The sequence below is a fragment of the Mastigoproctus giganteus genome, chromosome 11 (assembly GCF_048544385.1).
Source record: "Mastigoproctus giganteus isolate SK-2022 chromosome 11, ASM4854438v1, whole genome shotgun sequence".
Taxonomy (NCBI): domain Eukaryota; kingdom Metazoa; phylum Arthropoda; class Arachnida; order Uropygi; family Thelyphonidae; genus Mastigoproctus; species Mastigoproctus giganteus.
This window is the reverse complement of record NC_143585.1, coordinates 176,597,280-176,619,819: the sequence shown is the minus strand read 5'-3', so window position 1 is coordinate 176,619,819 and position 22,540 is coordinate 176,597,280. Positions and strand designations below refer to the sequence as shown.

Below are 22,540 nucleotides of genomic sequence, written 5' to 3'. Positions count from 1 at the left end.
CTGAGGAACATGTTTCCAGCCAATTGTCTTCGGATCTTCAATAAATTTAGGATCCACCCTGATAGGTTCTGTGAAGACAAGCCCTACAGGAAGGAAATCCTCAAGAACCGTTACCAGATTATGAACTTATAATACTCCCCTTCTCCTGGACAGACTTTTTTTTTTTTTTTTTTTTTTAACTTGACTATTTGTATATGGCAAAGACTTTCTGTTTTCATGTAATCATGTATATTACTGTATATTTTGTACATTATTGTTTATTTAACCCTGTAAAAGTCTCGGGTCGAGCACGAATGTACCCTTGTTTATTGTACACTGTGTTCCTCGCACCTTAGTCTGTATTCACACCCTTCTGGCACAGAGCCGTCCCGGGGTGACCCAAGGTTTCTTGGGAAATAAACTGATTTTAATAATAATAATAAAAAATTCTTCTAGTCTTCTAACGTCTAACTTGCATGCCCTTTGCACCAGGCGAGTCTTTTACGCCGATGAACATTGGTTAGGAGAGGATGCCGTAGGGGTCGTCTGCTTGTATAGCCCATACGTGCGAGCGTTCGACGCATGGTGATGCCAGATATTGTTCCAAGTTGGCCCATGTTGTATTGGGTAGTTAACTCTTCAACAGTGCTGCGCCTGTACGAGTCGTGGACCCCGGCGCAAACCTCTAACATCAACCTTTCGCTGACCTTTGCAGATTTGCCGTCGGATCGTTGTTTCACCATTTTGGCTCCAGTCCTCGTACACTTTAACAACAGAGGCCCTCGAACACCCCACCAGTTCTGCCGTTTGGGAAATCGTGGCACCAGCTCGTCGAGCTCCCACAATCTATCCTTTATCAAAGTCCGATAAATTCTTCCTTTTATCCATCACGCTCGGAATTTTACTACCTACTGAACCACTGACACCTTATCTATGCTACGTAGTCGATTAACTGCGCACTCCCGTACCTCACGTGACAACGGATCGCATTCAGTTTTCATGGGTGGGGTCATAATTCAGTGATCACTCGGTGTATATTAATATGGGAAACGAAAGAACTTTTTATTTTCATGCTACACACAGCGCTATGAAAAAGCGATGGCAGTCCCTCGGCTGAAGACGAAAGCTGTTCCGTGATGATGCGTCTTCTGTAGGATGTATTTTCTATGAACTTTTTGTTGCGCACATCCATCTCCTGGACGTTGTGGAACATCTCCATGGGCAGGAATCTGTCGCCTATCCTTCGCCTCCACTCCACAGACTGTAGAGAGGGTTTTGGGGGATCTGCCAAAAACGTGGCGTATCGATTTCAGCCGCTATTATTTTAATTGACATCAGCACGCGAAGGGTGAGTATCCGTTCAGAGAGTTCTCTGTATTTTCGTAGTCATTTCCGAAGTCAATTGGTGATTTCTGAAGTGTGTGTGTGTGTAAGGGGTGTGGCAGTTTATGCTTGAAAAGGACCCACCGAAGAAGCTAGTACTCATCGGATGCGATGGTTTTTAGCGTCGTTTTCGTTGCCGACGCCCAGATTTTTGATCCGTAGATGATGACTGTCTGCAGAAATTGGTATATGTATTGGAGCGTGTACTCGGGCTCTGTGACATGAAGGAGGTAAGGTATGTCAGTGTCTAACGGCTCCGGGATTTCTCCCATCTCCGCGGGTGTACATTGTATCGGGGCCAGAGATTTGAAGTATGTGTGGGGGTCATGTGCTGTATATTGTTTGTGCCCTTTGTTCCTCCGGTCTATTAGCTGCCGAGCCCCTAGTCAGATTTGAGAATAAGATGATCGCTGTTTCTTCAGCTACGGTTGTAATTGTAACAGAGCGTAGAGTTGTTCGCTGATAACTTGTTCTAGGGCCAAATAGGTCGGGCAATAATTTTAATGTATTTAGATTTAGACCTGTATATAGAATATTAAGGATAATAGAAAATTATTAGAAAAAGTAAATCAATCCAATAATAATAGCATCAGTGACCTAAGCAAACGCAAAAAAAAAAAAAAAAAGAAATTAGTTACAGTTACTGTCGTTTTAACTTTCTTTCCTTTTTTATCACTAATAAAATTATAAATATATAAAAAAGCTTTGCTTAGGTTAAGTATACACTACCTAAGATTGCTTTTTCTATTATATTTATTTTTATATTTCTTTTTCTAATTTCTTAACTGCATTGATCTTTCTTAATTTTACCTTCATAGATTTATGATTGCGCATCTTGATTTTATTTTATATTAACTTTGCTCTTATTATGCCACTTAAATATAATAATAATAATATACTACATCGGCAGACTAGTATAAGTGACCGGGGATACTATTGTTGCCCTGGTTGTAATCCTAACCATGTTAATACATTGACACATACACAAATATCACTTTACAGAGCAGTTTAGCATATAATGCTTCTGGCACTAATATCCGATTACCATCTCTTAAATTTCAACCTTGTAATAACAAATTATGTCTTACTTGCCCCTATATGCATCCAAATCATGCTACAATTAATACGAATTCACAAATATTCTGTAAAATCAATAACATTATATATATGATCGCTTGTCGTACTTGCAATGTTAAATATATTGGTCAAACTAGCAATAATCTAAATATTAGAATGAACCTTCATCGTTCCGATATTAAAACTTATAATAACAAATCCAGTAAGAAAACAGGTAATCCTGAACATGATATTGAATTCAGACATTTCCAAAAACATACTTTTGGTAATATTTTCATTTCAATACTTAACGTAATTAACAACGCAAATGAAAGATTATTGCAAGAAGAAATTAGCGTGTTACAATATATAACGCTATATCCATACGGTCTAAATAATAAATTTAATCAAAAATATTTGACGAATAATTTAAAAGATATTTGCGTTTATATTATGTTTCAAATTGCCAAACTTCGTAAATATAATCGCAATAGGAAATATAGTAAATCCAACACGTATAAAAGCAACCGAGAACATCTAGGAGACTTCATAGATTTATACAAAATGTGGGACGCGGATCCTATAAATATTGGTAAAATACATAACACACTTTTCAGTATTAAACTTAGTGTACTCAAAGCACTAAATAGAAAAACCAGTGATTACGTCTTTGCATCTTCTCACCTTACTCACATTATATTAGACATTGTCAAATTCGGAATTAATATTTTGATTGTTAGCAAGCAGCCGGAAAACTCTGTCCTCGTCTTATACTTTCAAAATAAAATGATGCATGATTTGGATATACATAAAATTATTAATTTACGTAATGACTCGCTGCCTATTAATAACTTAAGCCTATTAATAACTTACATATTAATATCAGATTTAGATATTCTAAGCCATTTGGTCTTAAAGCGTGTAACTATAAAATAATAGCTACAAACATTCACAATATTAACATTGGACAGGATGTGCATGTTTGCCACAAGCCTTCTTTTCTTAAATACGTAGATCCTAACCATAATTACATTATAACAGGCAATTTAGATATAATCCCATATCCCGAACTTAGAGATATTTTATCACTGGGTTTTAAATTTCGACCTAATCTACCTATTAATAAATATACCTTTTAAAAAATTGTTATATCTGGATTTACTAAAATACTGCATAAGATCAGCATACAAATATAACATATCGGTTGAGGCATACCACATATGGTTATTTACATTGCTTAATATCATATCTAACAAATATAATCAATTGAAATCTATATAATGCCAAATTAAATAAATAGGCAGCTCAAAGATATACACGAACATTTTGTAATTACTCCCGTTGACAAAGCTGCTTGCAATTATGCAGTCATATGTAAATCATATTATATAGAAATTATAAAAAATGAACTTCAGTCTAGCCATACATATAAACAGGTAACATCTTCCTCTAATATAATCATCAAATAAAACTACACTGTCTTCTCAGTTGTTCATCTTCTCAGTTTGTTGCCAGTTTATAAATAAATTCTTTATTGCTAATAAGTACAGGACATGTACTAGAGACAATAATACTCAACACGGCGACATGGCCAGGAGTTTTACATAATAAATGAAATTAATTGGCAAAAAAAAAAAAAAAAACCGTTACATGTAAATTATGAGTTACAAACATGTAAATTGTAATAATGAAAAATGAGGACTAAACGTCATATGGAGGAAATTATCCCAGTTCCACAGATGGAATCCACTCGAGGAGCATGTGACGGTATTTGTAGTCGGTAGCTAATTTCTGAAGGTCGACTCCAAGACTGAATTTTGGGGAGTGCCTGGGCAGGTAGGAACCGACTGCACAGTTTCAACCGGTTGTATTTGAGGATTAGTGTGGGCTCTGACCTCAAGGATGGCGTAGGATTGTGCCACTGACAGAAATCCCAGATGTTTGGAGCGTTTATCACTCCTGTGTACATTTTTACTGAAGTCATTAAACGCTGTGAACCCTGCTGTCAATTAACCTCGGGAGCCTGGGTACATTTAGCTGCTCAGCCATGTCAGTTGTTCTCAATTGAGGGGGTCGGCGATGCTTATTTGTGGCCCATTTCAGGGTCCAGTATTCACGCGAGAACACCAGTTTTTGAAGTGAGGGCGACGCAGATGCCCAAATCTCAGCAGCGTATAAATAAAATAGCCGGATAAACAGTGGTTCGAAGATATCTGGTAGTGGTTGCGGCATCGTTCGAATGAAGAATGTATTGCTTCGCTCTGCAGCGTAGGGTGTTAAAACGCTTCCGGTGGTATTCTGTGTGATCATTAAATTTCAGCTTCGGATCAAAACATACCCCGAGATCTTTATGGCAGGTAACCACTGGAATTAGAGTACCTAAAACTGAAGGTTGAATTATTGTTGGTTGCTGTTTCAATGAGTAAGTCATTATTGCAGATTTTGACGGGTTAAGGTTTAATCCAAACATCTTCAAGTAAGTTGAAAGAGTGGTCAAGTTCTCTGTGATGGAAGAAGTAATTTCCATTGGGTTTGGTTTTACTTTTGCCTCACAACCGGTGGAATATCAAACTGGATTCCAGAACATTTCCAGACAATCATCAGTTTATTGAATTGTGCTAGGTGTCGTGATGTACACTCATGAGCCAAACATTATGATCACATACCTAATGTCATGTTCGGGCCCCATTTCACCGTCATAACATAATCTTACACCTGGCGTGGCATCGACTCTACGAGATCGAGGAAATGTGTTTCAGGAACCCTTGACATGGTTGGACGATGGACTGAAGGGCATCCCGGACTTCGACACTGGTGCATGGACTGTAGAATCCTGCGTTCCACCACATCTCACAAACGTTCTGTGGGTTTAATGTCGGAGGAATTTGGCAGCCAGCGGAGCACACGAAATGCTTGACCATGGCCCACGAACCATTCGTAAACAATGTGAACATTGTGATTTCAAGGGGTCTTTCTCGTTGAAAGAGTCCACCATCTGATTATAAGGCCACTGTGTAGGGCAGAGCTTGGTCCAAAATAGTACCGAGGTAGGATGTGCGGTGAGTGCGCATTCGGTGGAGATGAGGGGACCTAGCGAAGTTCATTAAAATACTCTCCAAAACCGTGATACCATCGTCGCCGGCCTGTTTTTGTCCAACGGAGCAATCTGGCTGCAGCTGTTCACTGGTCGCCGTCGAATACGCTTCCGACCATTCACATAATGGATCCGAAACCTTGATTCGTCAGACCAGGCGACTCTTTATAGTCGTCAAGTGTTTAAGAACGGTGCCCCTTGCCCACTACAGACGGAGATATAGATGATGGTTGGTTTGCACGGTCACATGAACAGGTCTTCTACTCCTTAGGCCTATCTGTCAGAGAATTCGCTGAATGATGTGTCGGAAAGATTTTTGTTTGTGAGTCGTGGTTGTAGTCTGCCGCTAATAACTGATTAACCACCACTCACTGACAGTGGTGGTCCCCGCTCTGGCAAGTTTGGTGGTTATGTCTCTTTCCCTCTACACCTTCATTATAACGGCCATCGAACGGACAATGCTTTCAGTTGCTCAGATGTTGATCCCAGCCTTCCAAGCGCCTCAAATCCTTCCCCGGGCTTTGTACTGACGAACTGGCAAGCACAATCCCAGCCGTCACTGTATATGCTTCGCCGATTGGTAACGTCACTCTAAGTGCCGTGGGATGCATTCACTCGTGGAGACAGGGACGGTCATTATGTTTTGGCTCACGACTATACGGCGGTTCACATACTGTATTTCTGTCTTTTAGTTCGCAACAAACTACGCAAGCAAACGTGGCGGGTGAAAGCGTTCTTTTATTTATTTTATTTTATTTTATTTATTTTCGAGTTGGCATCACCCGCTGTTTTGCCTTCCTTACGACGCGATGAACATTTAATTTCACTGAAAATCCGAGCACGTTCTTGCAGTCGGTGGTTTCCGCTAAACTGCCTCAATCTCCATTTCTTTTGCAGCGAAGGAGACACTGCGGGAGCGCTGTTTTCCACGGGACCCGTGGAAAATTCTTAAAACTGTACGCAGTCCGGCTTGTCGAATAAGATGAACTTAGTTGTTCTGGTGATGTGCCGTTGAATCGTAGTGGGAGGAGGGTGGTTGAATGGTGCTCCAACGAGTCCATAACTGCGTATGCTACCAAACAAGTTGGTTGCGCCCTCTTCCTTTGCGATTAGTGGCTCGAGGCTAATTAAGGACCCCCACTGTCAGCCCGAAGCCTGTCCGGCGCGTCATTAAAGCCCGGCATTCCTTGGCAAGGGAACCGTTTGATGTCTGTCTGCAGGTAGTCACAAACACAACTATCGTCGTCATCTCGAACTCTGCCGCTAATTACTAGTAACGTCCATGCCAAACGACGGAGAGAACGCTCTCAAGAGACCGGAAGCGGCACAAATCTCGGCAGAGGCATTAACCAACCGTAATCACTGGAGAGAACTTAATTGCGCCATTTCAGCCGACCGACGCTTTTATTTCTGTTTGATCGCGAATGAATTGATGTTCTCCAACCTGCTTCGCTTTCTTTTGGAGCCCAATGTTTATGGAAGCTGTGCCATTTAGTTTTGGCACCCTTTTGTTGGCTCTTTTCCTCAAGACCCGGACCAGATAATGTTTTTCTCTTCTCTTTTTGCGCGTACGCATCATTTTTCAGCGTTCTTTTATTTTGTTTACTTCTGCGGGGGAAGAAAATAATTTTCGGTGTGTTTTGAATGAAGAAATCTTAACGAGTTCTCGTTTACGAAAACAACTCTTTGTGCCAGTCGAAAGGGGAAAGATGTCACCCTTCTAGAAATGACATGGCCACAACTTTATGTGAGTTTGGCTGAATGCTGCGGTGATTGGAAACTAAAATTATTATTATTATTATTATTATCTGTTTATTTCCATAAGGAAACCACCCCGGGACGTCAAAGTGCCAGGAGGGTGCTAAGTACATATCAGGGTACGAGATACTACGTGCAGTGGGTTACATATACTGAACACGTAGTCTTGTCCCGAAATACATTTTATACACATTTTATGCTTAATATATACGGTATTTACACATTGATGATTCTGTACATACATTATACAATTCATATATTTACAATTCACTAATAATTCCATCTATAAATTACATATTAACATAACTGTTACAGAAGGTATATTTTTACAGTCAATAAATTATTATTGTTCTTAACGCAGAAAGTTTCACTTTTATTCACAATTCTTTGGTACTTTGCAGCCGATTCATATTTCGGTAAGTCTGTACGAATCCTGGAAGATCTCTTTCCGGTATGCTGCATCCTCACACAGTTTTTCGGCATCTATGTGTAGTGAGTTAAATATTTTCGCTGCATTTGATGGGAAGAATCTTTGCAGGCTACTAAGATTGTTCAGGACTGAACGCAGTGGATTATTTAGTTCTCCGCAACGTCTAGCAGTGGCACGCGGTTTAACTAGAATATTATCCAGGACTGGAGCATCCACTCTGCCTGAGCATTTGTGCGAGAGTGTGTATGTTCCTGTTAATTGTCCGCTGCATCCAGAGTGTGATGTTAAGGTTTGAGTAGAGAATGGCCCTTGAGATAGTAAAAGGGTGGCCAGCAACTCTGTTAAGCCATCGCAAGAACCAGTACTCGATCCCAAGGACGGACTTATAATGTGAATCTGGAGTTTGTCCATGACGGATAGGGAGGGTTTCTCCCCCCCTCTTATACGTGTCTCACAGGTTTTCATCGCGCTATATCCGCCGTATTGCCTTCATTGCCGATTAGAGCAAATGAATGAGCAATGTGGCGGATGCGCAGACACGACGTGTTCTTGGTTAATGCATAAAAGTCGCTGCTTTTCGTTCGTTCGGTTTTGTCTTTGTAAATAATGAATAGTTGCTATTTGCTAACGCGCAAGAATATTTCTGCGTACATCAATTGACAACGTTTGTGCTCGTAAGTCCCAATTATAGTTCAATCAGGTTCCAACCGGATTACGGTTTGATGGCTCCAACGTTCTCGTGATTCTGAAAGTAAAACCGAATGGCAGCGTGACGTCATTTCTGTTCATTGGGGGACGAGGGTCTCATTACTCGGTATCCGCGCTAAATCCTGCAAATAACTCATCGGGACAGCGAGTAACCGGTTTAGAAATAAAAAAAACAGTGACGAAGGAAGAGTCACTTCGGCGGACTTAAGTTGGATTAAAGAAATGCTTTTTGTTGTGCGCGCAGTGCATCGCCACCACAGCTCGAGCTTCCTCCTTCGCCGAAGCCATTCCATAATCTCAGTTCCTCTCCTATTGGAAAAATGAGCGTTGTTAGGAGAAAGCCGGTGTGAACAACGTGATCAAACGGGCTGCTAGCACAAGAGATTCCATTAGATAAGGATTATCGAGTGAGTTTTTAACTTCTACAAGCCGGTAGCCCCATGACCTAATATTTTTCTTTCAGCCGCGTTTTGTTCCGCTTCCCATTTCATTTATTGCTTTTTCTCTCGGCGAGAAGCTGTGGGTGCAGTACGCTGGTCGACTGTGCCTCGCCATTGCTCCTTCGGCCGGATTAAGTCGAATTACGAAGCACTCCAAAGTAGGCACGGGGAGGACTCTTTAATTGCACTTTTGCAATTAACCATGTAGCGATGACATCGTCCGAAACCAGAAATAAATTAACGGGAGGACGACTCGCTTGAAGAGAACCGGGATGAAAGATTGCTCAAACTTTATTTATGAAAGGAAAAAAAGTAAACAAGATTAATTAACCGCGTGATTTTTATTTCGCTTCTTTAAAGATCAGCCCGTGACAGTTACCTTCGTCTAATTCGCAGAAATTTTCATTTCTTCTTGGACAAGTGATGTGTATCCGCACTTGCTGTATTCTTAAGGTTTCAAGTCTGCGTGTTGTGTGGTTTCTATCTCTGAAAAAAGAAATAAATGACAAAATTCACGGACATTACATCCATACTTTATTGGAGAAATAATCGTTGCTTTGCGTAATACAGCGGGCTGGTAAATCGTCGCTTAATGGATAACCCATCCACTTGGAAAGCGTGGAGGACTTCACTGACATTGGTGAGTCTCGTATTGAGTTGTCTAGAAAAGGAAACACGAGATAAATCGTGAGTTTCTGCAATACAAAGCACCTTCGCTATTCACAATACTTTTAAACTTTCTTGCAATATGTAACCATTAATTAGAGCCTTGGTAATTGAAATTTTAAGATGTCAGATACTTCCTCAGCTAAGCACAAATACACACACACACACACATACGCTACTTAATCGGAAGCTCAGTACTTTTAAAAAATTCAGTATATTCGAGGAAAATAACAATTTTAAACTACTTGAAATCAAGAAAACGTAAGTGGGCTATATTTAGCGCACTTAAGTTTTCTTGATAGCGCTTATGTGAATAAGCTTCACTACCTACACAGCTCATTTAACGCGAAGATATTTGGCCTTTTTTTGGCTGTGGGCCAAAATATGTAAAATTCTGAAAGTTCCGTCTAAAATGCTGAAACGCGGGCCACAAGAACTGCTCCTTCCCTTTAATTACGCATTTACTAAATGTCCTTTTTGAAATTTCCGAATTGGAAATTGTACATAACGTTGTCAAATGTTCCTTGATAGTCTCTTACCACTTCTTCAGCTACCTTTGCAATATCACCGTCGCGAGAAAAAGTTCTTGTCGAAGTGAAAGAATGGTAAAGGCCTCCAAGTTTCTTATCGCCGAAGAAAAGTTATGGGAGAGGAAGGGTTCTTAGTAATGTAACTTGCAAAAAAACATGCGCAAGTTATTCTGTAGACCAATTTGGTCGAGATATCATAAAGCGAACGATCCACGTTTTTATATTTTTGATTAAAAGTAATCCAAAGTATCTAAACAGAAAATAAAGTTCAATTGGCAAAGAAAAATTTAAGAAAAATTCTTCAGGAGATGGTGTTTTGTTGGAAGAAAACTCAAACAGAAGAAAAGTTTTAATGGAAAGAGATGACGCCGTACTTAGGAGAACGAAGTATTTGCGGAAAATACTTTTTAAATACTTTTAAAGATACGTTTAGTTTACGAAAGCATTTGCATCTCTCACAAACAGAAATATCGAGTGAAGAATGATCGTAAGAGTGAAACAACTGAAAAGACGTAGTGAACATGAAGTGTAGTCTATTGGGAAATCCCCAAAACACTTACCCCAACGACTTCCAAGTGGGGCTTGCACTTTAGATCGCCTGCACAAGGACAGCTCACTTCGTACTTCGTGCCTTCAGCATTTTCGTTGTTGTCTGGATGGCACAGATCACCTGAAAGTGAACAAGCGTGAAACGATAAGATGGTAAAAGAAGAGCTAAAAGAGATTACAACAGAAACCTTATTCGTATAAATTACCTCGTAATCAGTGCAACGTGTGTCATGTGACGTGCAAAATGTTTAACGAATGCTATATTCAAGGAACTTTTGCGTATTCTTTATGGAAAAAAGTTGAGATCAGCTGATTTCTTTCTCTTAACATCCCCCCTCCCTCATATTTACTTACAAAATTCAATAGAAATTTATATATGACGTGCCATGTCCTTTAAATACAGAAACACAATATTTATTTCTTATCCACTATTACCAAACTTCCAAATACGCGATCCTGTGAATTTTTGAGACTGGATCCCGTAATTGGACGTGTAGTGGTTCAGAACACCAATTATGTACATTACTTCGAAAAGGAATGCATCCTTCTCGAAGTAATCTCTTTGCGCCCGAAGAGCTGTCTTTATTGCTGCGATGCGGTCGGTCCCTTGTTGAAATTGCTTGGAACTGCTGTTTTGGAAGATCTCCTCCACTTTTCAGTAATCTCTCGTTTCAAATGAGCGGAAAGATAAAGATAGGAAACTTCAAAAGGTGTATAATTGAGAGAGGTAATCTACAGACCAGAAGGTTGAAGAGTTGACGAGAGTCTCTACAAGCAGTTGTAATGGTAAGTGAATATCTTATTATGGAAGACTTTAATCTGCGCCAGATTGATTGGAATAAGTGGGAGCGAAACTCACCTTGGGGAAACAATTTTTAAATAAACTAGATGATCGTTATTTGTACTAAAACTATTTATAGGAAATAGTGGAGGTAAGAAAATACTAGGGGCATTGTGGATTCATTACGATTCTGATGACATCACAGGGCTTACAGTACAAGAACAATTGGCAGATAGTTGGAAGATAAAATGATATTTTTTGCAGTAATTAAAACTAAAGTCCGATTCGGCGGTGCAGGGAGGATGCAGTACCAGAGGATTTTTTTTTTTGTAGATATTCAGCTGCGGATGGGGCAGTATGGAATCCGCATTTACGCGATGGAGTGGGTGGCTTTTTCCTTAGTATTATGAAATGGAGCCGTTGTCTTCAAGCTCATCAGTTGTCCAACGGTGGCTAGCAAAAATTAGATCTCACATACGAGCGGATATTGTGTCACTTCAGGATGTTTCTGGATAATGCCATCGTTCATCGTCCTCAAGCGATGTTCGGTCCTTTTTAAGCTTCGAAGTTGTTGGAGTGTTGCTACGCAGCTGGAGCGCCGTAGTACTTCGCCAAATGCTGTTTGCAAGATTCGTATTTTTTCCGAAGCCGATTTTCCAGTTTAACGCAACTTCACGCGTAGTTCTTCAGAATCAGCCATTTCGAAAAGGGCGACACGCGTCTCACGCATACTCTTACGCTAACGCGTGCAACAGATTATGCGTATTGCGCGAGTCATAAATTGTAAGTAAACGTTTTTCCGCATTTCAATGTCTGCTCTCCATTTTTGTGGGAACGCAGGACGGGGCGTCAGCGTATCGAATGTTGGCTTTGCCCGCTTTCTGAAAGGTGGGGAGAAAAACAAAATAAATAAACCGAATTAATACGTCCTCTACCCGCTCTCAAAACCGACTGACTCGGCTAGAAAAATCCTTTCTACCTCGATGTGGTTCGAAGGGCAGTAGCCTATAGATTTAGCACCATCTCAATTGGATCTTACTCTACTTGGACTTAATTCATGCTTTCGAAGCATCTTTTCAAAGGTTTGTTTTTGCTGCCCCCCCTTTTTTTTTGTTTAATATATGTATATTACTGAGCGTGCTTCCATAGTTAATGTCGACGTCTTGTGCTTGAACTTGAGAGGTGCAGACTGACCCGTGGACTTCCACTGGTCAGTCTGCACCTCTCAAGTTCACCACGGAACAATTTAGGGAAACCATGGATGCATACTGTGCTCTCCACGAGGCTACGATCCAGTAAATTAACCTGGCACTACGTTTTCCCTCTTCTACTTGTCCCCCCCTTCTTAAGTCTAAAACCCACCTGCTCTAACTTTGTTTTTTTTTTTTTTTTTTTTTTTTTTTTTTTTTTTTACATTAGTCTCTGTCAGGAAGCTTAGGCGACCCTCGCGAAGACTAGCCAGAGAATAATGAGCAGCCTGGCTACCTCCTAGCGGTGTGTGCGGGCAACGTGGGGTTCCATCAGGGGCCCTGCAGCCAAATGCCAGGACACCCAACAGAACCCAACACAAAACTACGTATTCAACACAGAACACTTTTCTAGCATTTACAATAGTTCGGTATTTCTTCACAGTGTATATATGGCGCAGATGTGGGAACCACAGGGGGCGCCTGACCCTAATACTATGCACACTATATATACGTTTTCCCCCTGGTGGGTCATGGGCATGCCCCACTCCAACGGTCTTCTCTACTGGCCCCATACTTCTGCGCCGACCGGGCTAGCCGGGTGGGTAAAGTACCTACCTAGCAACCCAAAGGTCGCGGGTTCGAATCCCGCCTCGGGCTTGGATCGAAGTACTGCAAAAACCTTGGGAGGTGCATTATGGCCACAGAAGCCGATGCGCCAACAACTACAAAAAAAAACCATACTTCTGCCTCCCCTCCCTCTCTATCTTCACTACTAGAATAAAGCCCATGTCAAAATTTACCGAGCCCAACACCCAAACCCAATCCTAGTGGTGTTTTTTTTTTTAAAATTGTGTTTTTTTTTTTTTTTTTTGTTTTTTTTTTAGCCACTGAAATCTCAGGAAACTAGGTCGCAGGATCTGCCTGAGTAAATATCTAATACTGTTGTACCTGACCTGCCACCTAAGGGCATAGTGTGGCAAACGGTGGGGCCCAACGTCTAAAAAAGTCAGATAAACAACGGTACACAACACTCTACAATATCCATACACTTTTAAATTTCTGGCATGTACAGTGTTCTGTATCACACGACAATGTATCACACGACATATATTCTGTATCACACGACACTGAGATGGGGGAAACCCCCTGGTACCATTAGACACTAAACACACTCTACACTATACTTAACATAGGCTATCACATGGTTTTTTTTTCTTTTTTTATGTAAACCCCAAACACGAGATGTATTAGAACCTATAGTACTTAGCACAGTACTTGAGTTGGAGGTTGAGAAGACGAAAGAAGATATTTGTTGACATTCCACTTGAACTTCTGTAGACTGAAGTTTTCAGGAAATACGTATGAAGGAAGGTTGTTCCAGTAAAAGGCAGTTGAATGAATAAACGAGGAAGATGAAAAGTTGGTTCTGTGGGTTTGAAGTTGGACAGCAAATGGATGTTGGCTTCGGAATGTTTTGAAAGAGAGAGCGGGAATTATAGAAGCCAATTCAAAAGAACAGTACCCATGGAACTGTCTTTAGAAAATGCATGCAGTACAAACAGTACGTCTATGACACAGAGTAGAGAGACTCTATTAGAGAGGAATCATTAATCAATCTAACTGCCCTCTTCTGAATGGAATCAAGAAGCTTGAGAGAGGTTTTGGGGGCACCACCCTAGATGTGGGAACAATATTCCATGCCAGGGCGGATCCGCGATTTGTACAGAGTGAGCAGCTGTTTGGAAGAAAAGTAACGCCGAGAGCGAAAGAGAAAACCAAGTTTTTTGATGCAGAGGAAGCAATATTTGTAATGTGCTTGTGCCAAGAGAGATTAGAAGTCAGGGTAATCCCCAAAAGAGATATATCATTTTGCCTAGAATTTGGAGTGTCACCAAAGATAAGCATACGAGCAGAAAAATCCTTTTTGCGAGATGTTAAGACAAGACTAAGATTTAGATGCATTTAAATCAACTAATATGTCTTTGCCCCACTGTATAATTACCTGGAGATCGGCATTTAAGGAATTGGTAGCAGATTTTCGAGAAGTTGAAGCTGATTGAGCAGGACAAGGTTTCTCAAAATGAAAAGTGGAATGCAATGTGCTATGATTAGCAAACTTAAGGAGGGATTTGCGGTCAATGGAAGCAGATCATTAATATACAAGAGGAAAATAGTGGGAGAAAGAACTGAACTCTGGGAGACACCGGCATTAGTGGAGAAGTTAGAAGACAGAGAGCCATCTACCATCACCCTCAGTGAGCGATCAGAGAGAAAACTGGATAACCAATTACAAAAAATAGTTGGCAAACCATAAGATGGAAGCTTGTTTAGAAGACCTTTATGCCAAACACGATCAAAAGCCTTTGAGATGTCAAGAGCAACTACTTGTGTTTCACCGAACCTTTCCATTGAAGTAGTTCATAAATGGGTAACATAAGCCAGGATATCACCGGTGGATCGACACTGACGGAATCCATACTGGCGATCGTTGATCAGACTGAAGGTTTCAGGGTAGTTTAAGAGTTAGCGGTTAACTGATTTCTCCATTACTTTAGAAAGAGTAGAAGTAATTGCAATGGGACGATAATTGGATGGGAGGGATTTGTCACCCTTGATCACTACACTCAGTGATCACTGAATTATGTACATCTACCTAATACTGCGTTGCGCGACAGTTCGCTGGATAAAAGCTGTAAAATCACCATCCTCCCAACATCGATGGAAAAGATCTGAATTCGAATCTCATAAGTGACGCGAGGAATTTTTATGCGAGGCTGTTTTTCACAACATGGATGAGTTAGTTGGTTTCAGGTGAACTTGCATCGTTTTACCAAAAACCCTACAGCAACTAACCTTCTTCTCACCTTTCACCCACAATCAATTCGTGGTGGACTGCTTGTGTAAATAATTGTTTCTTAGACCAACAATTTCTAGATGAGGAATGGGTTTATTGCGTGAATGCATCGCGGAATAGCTATTCGGTTGACCTTGATTAGGCTTCTGAAACCCAGTTTTTAACCCCGATTTTTAAAAGCGCAATAATAAAAAGTGCTATAAAATTGAAAACAGACTGTTTTATGAAAATTTCAGTGTTGATTGAGATACCTATTTTTATCCTTCTATGTGCGTAAGCCGCTCGAACTGGCCATGACATAAAATGGTGCGTAATAGAGGTCATTGATTCATTTTGTTGCGTACCCTTGAGGTTACACTAGCATGAAACGTGGTTTTCTGTGCGTTGCTCGAAGTAGTTCACACCACGTGACCAGGAGTACTTGGAAGGTAGTATCACGCTATTTGTCTCTGCTTAATTATACAAATGATTGAAAAAAAAAAATATATATATATATTTTTTTTTTTTTATTTATTATTATATTTTTTTTCAATCAGCGTACAAAATGAGAGCTGCGGGTTCCCGATTATAGGTGGTGCTTCAGTCCTGTAACATAAGGATAAACTTGCGAGGTTATTACCGAAAGAAAAACAACCAGCTTAAAATAAAATCAGAGCGCTTTTTGCAAAATTAGGTATTTCATAATAAAAGAGAAATCTGTAGAAACCTCACCTTTTATACCACGACGACTGCAAAAACCGCCCTTCTCCAAAATGGCGCTGTCCACACAACACTGGGAATAACTGCACTCATCGTGACTCGCACACGAGTCTGAGTTTCCCTGTAAGGAGCAATTAATAAAGCGATTCTTAATAAAGAAATTCTTCCGAATTATGAAGCCGATAAATTGCTTCGAATGATTTTTTAGTTAAAATCGCTGTACCTGTTTTTTTTAATCGTATTTCGAATTTATTTCCATGAAAAGTGTTAAAATGAATTCCTGCATCTCCAACATTCCTGGAAGTCCAAAACTAGAATCCTCCAAGGTGCTAAAAGTATTTCTTCTCCCATTTGGGGTTTCGCATAACCTCCACTCTTCATCCTCCCCGGATGAAAACGACGATAGCTGATCACAAAGTTCTAAATCTGGCATTGGCTCGCTATGTATGGCCAGAGTGATTTAGATTGACTACACTGGAGAGCCCCCTTGTCGGCCATTAAATACTGAATTGCTCGAGAATTTAAACTTAAACACCAGTTTAAGTTGAGAGAAGATAAATATGGAATAATAAATTTTACGTTTATACTCTGGGATGGTCCCATGGTCGGTCACATTTATTATTATTTTTTTTCCGGATAGAGAACAAAAGAACATCACCGTATTTAGTGGTTATGAAATGGTCTTGAAAACGCTACTGAAATGTATGCTACAATATACTCTCACATTAATCACAGCTACGTCAGATCTAAATAGATGATCAGAATTTGCATTTAGTCAAAGAAAGATCAACTGTTGATTCGTGTCACACCCCTCTGGGAGGTTGGAAGCTTACGTAAATTTTTAAAAAATAAATTCAATGAACGCATGAAAGAATCGGGTAAGTGAAAGTGGGGGGAAGGTGACCTTAGTTAATTGTGCGGAAAGGCGATGATACGTGGTTAGTCATACGTATGGAGGCCCCGAGTGCCAAGCGATAGTTCCCAAGCGATCTTTCTAGTGCGATTTTCTAGCGATTTTTCCTAGGGCGAGTACTAGTGCTTTAATAATCCCTCCACCGCTCGCAACGTTACTGCTTCCCTCGCTGAGCAACGTCACTGCTAATCCCGCTTGCAACGTTACTGCTATCGCTAGCAACGTACTGCTCTCCTCTTCTGCTGATCGCTTGGTCACTGGTTGGCACCGCTCCTGCCTCCACGTGGCGGGATCGGTAACCTGGGAGAAGGAATTCCCTCTTCCGGGGCTAAAAGGAGCAGCGATGGATTGCGATGCATATCCATCGCTAGAGCCCGCGGGCTCCAGACCCGTCAACTCTGATTCAGAGCATGACTTGAATCGTCCGAAGAGACTACGGACAGAAAAACAAACAGACATGCCAGCATTTCTGATAATGCATTCCCTATCCACACAACCTATTGGCAAGCTATCGCCTTTCCTAATACAGAAATGTTTAGAATCGGTTGTTGGATCTCCTAAAATGGTTAAACGTCTCCAATCCGGAGACCTTCTAATTGAAGCTTCTACGCCAAATCACTCAGAAAAATTGTTAAAATTAACAACTTTTAACAATATTCCTGTGTCAGTAACAGCCCCTAACACTCTGAACACCTCTAAAGGAGTTATCAATGAATGGGACTTACTAAATGTGTCTGAGGAAGAAATCATTCAAGAGCTTAGCGAACAAAAAGTGACTCATGCACGGAGAATTATGACGAAAAAAGATGGCAACCTATTACCAACCAGGTCCATTATTTTGACATTCAGTACTCCGAATCTCCCATCTTCTGTAAAAGCAGGTTACTTAAACTGCAAGATTCGACCCTACATCCCGAATCCCATTCGCTGCTTTAAGTGCCAGAAGTACGGCCATTCTCAGACGGCATGCCGAGGCGATGCTGTGTGCCCTATTTGCGGCTCCAAGGAGCATTCCCAAGGAGACTGTACAGCTTCCACTCCCACTTGCCCAAACTGTAAAGGAAGCCATCCTGCATTTTCTAAAGCGTGTGACCTTTGGAAAACAGGGAAAAAAATCCAAAAGTATAAAGTGGAACATAAAGTCACATACCCTGAAGCAAGAAAGCAAATAATGCTAACCATGCCTAGCCGATCATATGCATCGGTCACAAAAAATAGCCACTCAGCTGCAACCCAAACAGATGTCTCCATCGAACCGAATATTTCCTTTGCCACCTGGGCCAAAACTGCGCTAACTTATAATAAGAAAACTACAGTCAGTGAGACCAGCAACACCCCAATCAGCATCCCAACTGATGCTATCTCAACCTTGCCAGAAACAACGAAATCAGCTACTATTGAAAACCAGAAGAAATCGAAACCAAGGATTAGCAACATGGAAATGGAGGTTCAGTCAGAGGATGAAGAGACAGTACTTGAGTTACATGCGAATGATACCATGGACACAGGACGCCCAACATTTCCCAGAAATGAAAAATCGAAACTAAGCAGACAGAAACCTTCCCAGAAAAAACAGTCAGATCAATCTTCCTCCAATAAATCCAGCAAATGAATAAATTCCTTCAATGGAACTGTAGAGGATTACGCAGTAATATAGATGACTTGAATGATTTACTAATACAAACTAAAGCAATAGGTGTATGTTTACAGGAAACCTTTTTATCACCACAAGTTTCTCTGAAAATTAAAAATTATTCTATGTTTAGACGAGACAGGGATTCTGACACTCTTGCTCGTGGTGGGGTGGCTATTCTTATCAGAACTAAGATACCGTCAAGACATCTCCAACTACAAACCTCTTTAGAAGTTGTAGCGGTTCGGATAGCAATGGGAATATCATTAACCCTTGCATCCATTTATATCCCACCAAATTATCCTTGCTCGCAGACTGAACTTGACAACCTTATCACACAATTGCCACCTCCAGTCTGTTTACTCGGCGATTTCAACGGTCACCATCCATTGTGGGGATCTCCCATCATGGATAGGAGAGGCCAATTAATAGAAATGTTCCTGGATAACCATAACCTGACTCTGTTAAATTCTGGCTCTCCAACTCACATCCAACTACCTACAGGTGTACATCAGCCATAGACTTATCAATATGTTCAGCATCTCTTTTTCCAAGCATGGCATGGCCAGTGCTAAATGATCCATTCCACAGTGACCATTTTCCTATCATCAATACAATTCAAACACAGACGGTATCATGTCCTAAAGGCAGTACTTCTTGGAACTTTCATAAAGCAGACTGGAAAAACTATTCAACTTGTGTTTTACTTGACAAACTATATGTACAGCAAAATCATATTGATGTTGTAACTGACCACATTACAAGTCATATATTATCTGCAGCAGAAATTTCCATTCCAAAATCCAACCAGAGCAAGCCGGTACACCAAAATCAATGGTGGAATGAAGAATGCTCCAAAGTGAAACGAGAAAAAAACCGTGCCTGGAACCAGTTTCGCAAATTTCCAACTACTGCCAACCTAATTATGTACAAAAAACTCAGAGCCAAAGCAAGACAAATTAGGAAGACAGCAAAACGTGACTCCTGGATTAAATTTGCCTCAGCTATTAACAAAAATACTGACACTAGAATCATTTGGAAAAAAATTCAAGCTCTCAATGGGAAATTTCTACCGCAGCAATCTCCGATAATACAATGCAATGGGCAGGACTTATCCTCTCCTACTGACATTGCAAATGCTTTAGCCGAATCTTTTTATAACATTTCTGCCTGTTCCTCTTATGTGATCTCCTTTCAACGCAATAAAACTGAATCAGAACGTCATAAGTTTAATTTCGCAACTAGACTTTCACTTCCATATCACCAGCTGTTTACTCTATCTGAACTGAGAGAATCTTTGAGCAAATCTCCGAACAGCGCAGCAGGACCAGACGGCATTCACTACAGTATGCTGAAGCATCTGTGTGAAGCCGATCTCGGCACACTATTACTCTTTTATAACCGGATCTTCTCTGAAAATACATATCCTCTGTCATGGCGTCATTCCTATATTTGTGCTATTCCAAAACCAGGCAAAGATCCCACTCTGGTCCAGAACTACAGACCGATATCATTAACAAGCTGTTTAGGCAAAATCTTTGAAAGGATGGTACATAAGAGGCTCACCTGGTTTCTAGATTCCCAGCATCTTCTCTCTGATCACCAATATGGCTTCCGTAAAAACAGGTCCACCCTAGATGTACTAGTAAAAATTGAATCAAACATTCGTAATGCCTTCGTGAGAAAACAACATCTAGTGATGGTCAACCTGGATATTCATAAAGCATTTGACACCACATGACGTCATGGTATTATTAAAGATATGCATCAGTTGGGGCTGAGAGGACATCTCCATTTAATAATTCAGAACTTTTTAAAATTGCGTACATTTCAGGTCCGATATAAAAACATGCTGTCAACATCTCACATTCAAGAAGAAGGTGTCCCACAGGGTTCCATATTGAGTCCAACCCTATTTGCAATTAGGATCAACAATATTTTGGAAGAACTTCCAAAAATGATTGAAGTATACATGTATGCTGACGATCTCACTATATCCTTCCAATCGCAAAGCATGAATACTATCGAAAGACAGCTACAAATTGCTTTAACGAAAATTCAATCCTGGACCTTACAAAATGGATATAATCTCGCTGAAGAGAAACCACTACCACTCATTTCTGCAAACTTCGGTCACTTCATCCTGATCCAGAACTAAGGATAAATAACGTGCCAATTCCTCTTGCTCACAATATCCGTTTCCTCGGTCTGATACTAGACAGGAAACTGAACTTTCAAGCACATGTGGCCTATCTTCGTACCATCTGCTTGAAGAAATTAAACATCCTCCGGTGTGTGTCATCCATGTCATGGGGTGCTGATCGTCATACCCTCATCCATCTGTATAGAGCTCTCATCAGGTCTCGCTTGGACTATGCCTCTCCAGTATATGATTCAGCGAGGAAAAGTACTTTAGAACGACTAAACACCATCCAGCACTGTGCTTTGAGAGTCGCTCTAGGCGCATTCAGAACTTCCCCGGTTCAGAGCCTGTACATCGAAGCTCATGAACCTCCCTTACATCTTCGCAGAAAATCATTACTTCTGATGTATGCCGCAAAAATCCGTAGTCTGCCGTCTCATCCTTGTTGGAGATGTCTCTACAATACTGAATGCGAGTCATTTTATATCAGTAAACCTAATGAAAACCGACCTGCTGCACTTAGATTTAAGGAACTGGCTCAATCATGGAACATAGATATCAGCAATATATTTCAGGACAAAACACCACCACATCCACCCTGGGAAAATATCTGTGCAATATATGATGACTACTTTCAACAGTGGGGAAAGAACACGCTGTCTCCTTCCAGTATCGCACAGTTACATGCAACTTACACTCTTTCTAATTCAAACGCATGTGAAATATATACAGATGGATCAAAAACCGAGACCCAAGTAGGTGCTGCTGCAATCTTCCCAACATTTAGCACTTCTGTCTCATTGCCAATAGAATGCAGTATCTTCACTGCTGAGCTCTATGCTATAAACGTAGCTCTGGATCTCATTATTGAACAAATAATTCCGTCTGCTTTAATATTCACTGACTCACTCAGTGCTGTCTCTGCCATAAATACTAATACCAAATCCTCTCACCCTGTAGTAAAACAGATTCATTCTAAGTTACTTGCCTGTATGGAATTGAACCAAACTGTGACATTCTGGAATATCCGGCAATGAAAGAGCAGATCATGCAGCCAAACAACCAGAAACCACTATTTCGCAGACTTTTCAAGTTCGATATACGGAATACAAGCACATTATACGTAAAGCATGTTATAACAGCTGGTCATTAATCTGGAAAGGTTATCCAGGAAATAAACTCTACCAAATAAAACCGGAACCAAAGCTGTGGCCCTCCAGCTTCCAGAAAAGCAGACGAGAAGAAACAATCTTAGGAAGGCTCAGGATTGGGCATACTCATCTCACTCACCTGTATCTGTTAACTAATGAAAGTGCTCCACAATGTCCATCATGTCAAGTACAACTGACCATTCGTCATTTGTTAGTGGACTGTCCTCTCTTTCAAAACATCCGTTTTGAAACATCCGTTTTTTCTTTTTTTTAGACACTTTTAAATCGTTAACTAATATGCAGACATCACTAAATTTAACTCAGATTCTGGGAGATGATCCTAATAAAAAAGAACTGTTTACTTTCCTAAACCGGATAGGGATATATAATAAAATATAGTTATTTCATATTCACCATTAGGAAGACACAATATGGCCTAAGTAGCCTATGTGTCGTTAAACACAACAACAACATACGTATAGATTAAATGATAACTATGCACACTGTTATGCCACGTGAATGTATTTTAAAGTGCATGTTTTAAAGTGTTGCCGCATCAATCTGCGCTTAAAATATTGGCAAC

At 40.5% G+C, this 22,540-nt stretch overlaps 1 protein-coding gene across 1 annotated transcript in view; it reads left to right on the top strand.

Annotated features, from left to right (window-relative positions):
* LOC150078586 (voltage-dependent calcium channel subunit alpha-2/delta-3-like) overlaps nt 1-22,540 on the top strand; it is a 713,185-nt gene that overhangs the window by 239,806 nt on the left and 450,839 nt on the right. The gene's annotated exons all lie outside the window — the stretch shown is intronic.